This window comes from Propithecus coquereli, unplaced genomic scaffold (assembly GCF_000956105.1).
Source record: "Propithecus coquereli isolate 6110/MARCELLA unplaced genomic scaffold, Pcoq_1.0 Scaffold28, whole genome shotgun sequence".
NCBI lineage: Eukaryota > Metazoa > Chordata > Mammalia > Primates > Indriidae > Propithecus > Propithecus coquereli.
In genome coordinates, this window is record NW_012148396.1 from 15,861,979 (window position 1) to 15,867,477 (window position 5,499).

A 5,499-nucleotide genomic window follows, 5' to 3' on the forward strand; every position below is an offset into this window, starting at 1 on the left:
TATAATCTTATGGGACCATCATCATATATGGAGTCTATTGTTGACCAAAATGACATAATGAGGCACATGACTGTAATGACAGTTTTACTTTCTCCTCTCAATCTTTAAACTTGTAATTACTTTTTCTTATCTTGTTGCACTGGCAAGGCCACCAACACAATGTTGAATAGAGTTAGTGATAATGGATATATGTATCTCTTTTCTGATTATAAATGGAATGCTTTTAATATTTCAATGTAGGATATTGTCTTTTAGATTTTTAAATAAATACATTTTATCACGTTAAGAAATTTTTTTTCTTTCTAGCTAACTAGGTTTCTTTTTGTAAATGTAAATGAGTATTAAATTCAATCAAATACTTTTTCTGGTATAGATTAAGATGTTTATATGGCTTTTTTCTCCTTTCATCTGCTAGCGTGATGAACTATATTGATTTAATATTAAATCATCTTTACATTCTAGAATAAACTCAAATTGGTCATAACATATTACCTTTTGTATTCCTTGTTAGATTTCAGTTGCTTGTATTTTATTTAGGATTATTGCATCTATACTAATGAGAAAAATGAGCCTATAATTTTTCTTTATTATAACCTTGTCACCTGCAAAACTCAGCTATAAAACCATTTGACCCTGGTGTTTTCTTTGTGGGAATATTGTTAATCACTACTTCAATTTCTTTAATAATTATAGTCTTCTATATTGAATCAGTTAAGCTATAATTTTTAGAAATTTTCAAAAGTTATAGTTTTTGTACTTTATTATTTTTCTGCAATTTAGTCAATGTATTTCCAGTGGTTTTAATTTACATGCATATACCAAATATATTTACAATAATTAAGCTTTGTAGTTTTGTCTTAATTTTAGTTTATACAAAAGGAGTTTTGTAGTTTTATTGTCTGTTTTTAAAGCTTTCAAAATATTATGAACAGCTTTCCTGTTTTTTTTCAATATTGAAAATAATTTCATATCATAAAGAAAAAAATTTAATAACCAATCATTTGGGAACTAGATATATTTTCCTGGGGGCATTCCACACTCTTTACAATGGCTTTACTGATTTAATACCTTGAGTAATATGAGAAGTTCTTCTATAAATATGTTGTATCTGTTCCTTTATACTTTTATACATAGTTTTGAAATTTTTCTTTCAATTTAACTGTTTAACTTGTTATTCTACATTATTGAATTATCAGCTTAAAATATTTTAAAGCTATTTTGTTAGGTGCATACATGTTTAAAACTGAGATACCAACTTGGTGTGTTGAAATTTTTACCCTTATGTGGTCACCTTTCCTATCTAATAATATGAAAAAGAATAGAATTTAAGACCATAAGCATTAGTAGGGTTGGAAAGGGTCACTACATAATGACAGAAGGTTGGTGTTTGACATACTTTCAACATTTGCATGTTCATATTTTTTTTGTAGGCTTACTTCATTTACATACATTGACAGTATTGATATATTTAGACCTGCATAGCAGACAATGGATCTGTCCAGATCCTTGTGAATCCTTTTCAATCATTTTGGCTCAGCTCTCACAGCCAATATGTTTTTTATTTCCAACAGGCCTCACTTGCCACGTTTAAAATAACTGCCTCAGTCTCCCAGAGCCCACTTTGTCCCCAAGCCTCAGAGAGGCACTCAGGAAGCCTTCATCAATGATGGGTGTGAGACCATGAAGCCATAACACACACTCCAGAGCTGCTCTACCAGGTCACACAAAAACCCCCACCACTGCATGTTCGTGAGTTGGTAACTTGCTTCATTTCCTCCCTGAACATGTTCTTTTTTGTGCACTCCATTACCCGTTTCCCCTGGGAACATTTCCTCAATAAAATACTTGTACAAGAATTCTCATCTCAGAATGTGCTTTTGGGGAATCTTAAACCCATTTTTATGATCTTAATTTGTTATTTTAGTTCTCTCCCACTTTTGCCATCATTTAATTTTTTTTTTTTTTTTTTTAGTACTGATATATACATCACCTCCATTCCCAAAAAAGAAAGAACTTTAGCCTACTTTCAAATAACTCAGACTCCTCACTCTTTGTGTTGGCAATGTCTAGATTTAAAATTCAGAGTTATTATGAATATATTTTTTTCCTTGAATTTATTTCCTAGACACAACAAATTTTACCAAGGTATGAAATCCCTTGTTCCCTCTTGTATCTCCCACAGCATCTCCTAGATTTTTTTCTCTCCACTGATATAAATATTTCACCTCTTTTTCCAACGCAGATCTTTTGGGAGCAAATTTTCTGAGGCCTTCTATGCCTGAGAATATCTTATTATGTCTCTAAATTTGAATGACAATTTATCTGGATATAAAATTCTAGATTTGAAGTGATTTCTCTTCAATGTATTGAAAATCCTGCTTCATTGTCTTCTTGCATCCAGAGTTGATAGTGAAAAAGACCTGATGTCAATTTGATTCTTGGGCTTGTTTGGGACTTGTTTTATCTCTGAAGCCTTATCATTTCTGTCTTTGATGTTCTCAAAGTTTTATCATAATGTGTCTACATGTGAGTTTTTATTTATCTCTCCTCTTGGGAACTCTGAGCTCTTTGAAACAGAGGTCTTTCATCTTTATTTGGGGAAACATATTTCCATTATTTCTTCAAATATCTCCTCATCTCCATTTATATTTTCTCTTTCTGAGACCCCTACTATCTGAATATTAATGCCATGTTCTCTCTCTCTTCCGTATCTTTTTAATTTTGTTTACAATATTTTTTTTTTTGTTTTTTTTCCCTTCTAAGAGATATCCTCGATTTGTCTTCTAATTCATTAATTCATTTCCCAGACACATCCATTCTGCTACTCACCCTAATGGTTGTGTTCTTTAAGTATTACTTTTGATACATAATATTTTGTTTAGTTCTTTTTAGCCTTTCTCTTGTTCTTGTTTCCTATTACTCATTTTGTCCCTTATCTCACTTAGTGTACTTACTGGCCTAATTTAATTTCTTTGTCTTCTTAATATTTCTGGTTCTGACAAAATCTAAATTGAGTATGTTACTTTCAGTTTTAAACAATTGTTCTCCTCAAATGACTCCTTATTTCTGTGTAAGTGTACGAACCCTTAAAGTCTTGGCTGATTTGCCAGACTATGAGGGAGGGAAGACCCCCAGCTTGCTTGAACCCTAATGTGGGAGGTGGATGTGTTCAAAGAGCCCTGAGCACTACAAGCTACAATCGCTGCCCACAGTCAGATCTTTATCCCCCATCCCAGCAAGAAGCACGATTGGTTTTTTTATAATCTTTCTACATATGTTTGTGTTTCGCTTCACTTCTATAGTCATACCATTTTTTTCTCCTTCTTGACATTGCTTATTGATAGCTCTGCCAGTGTGTGGCCAAAAGAACATCTGTACTGAAGTCTCCTTTGAGTGCTTATCAAAAATGCAGATTCCTGGGCTCTACCTTAGAGAGTATTAATCCAGACTCTCTAAATGGAGCCAGGGAAACTGAATGTTATTATATTAATTATAAACTATTCAGGAGAATCATATAGATATTAACAGTTCAAAGTCATTGTTAGTCCTTACTTTTATTTTTGCTCTTTAGCGGCCTTATTAAGGAAGCTGGAGGAGAATTCATAACATATGACTAAACTGTATGACTTAAATGAGATTTTAATGTATTGTTGATATCACTGATCTGTGCTGTGCCTGGGTCTCATTAATATAAATAAACAGAGGGTGAGTCTAGTGCACTTCTCCCAAGGGGCTCAAAGGACTTTAAGAATCTTAAGTCCCATTTGTTCTCATATCCCCTGTTGGCAAACATGTATTGATAGAATAATAAAGAAAGTCCCTCTTTGCATATACCTGCTTTCCCTTTGACCTTCTCTGCCATGTTCTGACGTAGCACAAAAGCCCTCACCAGAAGCCGAGCAGATGTCAGCGTCACGCTTCTTGTACAGCCTGCAGAACCGTGAGCTAAATAAATCTCTTTTCTCTATAAATTACCCAGCCTCAGGTATTCCTTTATAGCAACACAAAACGGACTAAGAGGGAAAGTGGAAATTATTTTGCATTGATAAATCATACTGTCTATGGAAGAATATAGTTAGTCAAATAGCTATCGAAGGTCATTAAACTGAACTGTAAAAAGGAAGGCTGGAGAACCTGGGAAGCTGTTTCTGTGGTAGAAGAGTCCTTTGTTCGTGATTCAGGAAGCAGCAGGTTACATTTATTTCAAGAATTTTCCTAGCAGTATTATTTATTATATCCAAAAATAGGAAAGAACTCAAATGCCCATCAGCAGTAGAATGAATTAATAAGTTGTAGTACATTAGCGTCATACAGCAATGTAAATGATCTCACTGCGGATACATGCTACAGCACGGATACACCTCACAAATGTAATTTTGAATGAAAGAAGGCAGACACAAAAGGATACATGCTATATCATTCCTTTTCCATAAAGTTTAAAAAACAAGGAAAACTAAACTATAGTGTTTAGAAATTCAAACTTAGATGGCAAAAGTATCAAGAAATGCAAGAAAATTATTTCCATAAATGTCTCCTTTAGGGAAGAGAGAGAGGGTTAAGTCAGGCTGATCCATCACTCCATACTGGCCCTTTCTGGCCAGTGACCTTGGTTGTTTATGCAAAAACGGAGCTGGAGAAACTGTGTTTGGGCCTCATCAATAATTCTCAGTGAATGTCTTATGGACAGGAGGGCAATTTGAATATAGGTTGATCAGAATAATTTGATTAATTGTGTTGTTCAAATATTTTATATTCTTGTTGATTTTTTCTGACTAATGTTGTAATACTGAGAGGTGTGTATAAAAATATCCAACTATTATTATATGATTTTAGATTAGTTTCCTCTTCTAGTTCTGTTACATTTTGAAATAAACAATTTGAAGCTATTAAGTGCACATGTGTGAAACATTAGGTGCAGAAAATTTTAGGATTTTTATCTGTTTAATTGATGATTTTATTATTACAAAATGTTTCTGTGTGCTTCTAATCAAATGATTAGAAATGATTAGAGATGTTGAGCATTTTTTCATATGCTTATTGGCCATTAGTCTATCTTCTTTTGAAAAGCTTCTGCTCATGTCTTTTACCCACTTTTTAGTGTGGTTGTTTGATGTTTTCTTGCTGATTTGCTTGAGTTCTTTGTAGATTTTGATTATTAGCCCTTTGTCAGATCAATAGCATGCAAATATTTTCTCCCATTCTCTAATGTGACTTAAAGTCTGCTAATCTGATGTTATATATTGATAATCAACTTTCTTTTAGCTATTGTTTGCATGTTATAACTTCTACCTTTTTACTTTCCATTTAACTGTGTTCTCACATTTAAATTGCTTCTCTTGTAAATAGCACATACATGAGTCTTGTTTTTGTACTCAGTGTGACAATCTGTTTTAAATTGAAATGTGTAGTTATTCACGTATAATGTAACTATAAAATAGATGGATTTAGATCTCCAGCCTTGCTATTTATTTTCTATTTATCCCATCTATTCTTTATTTT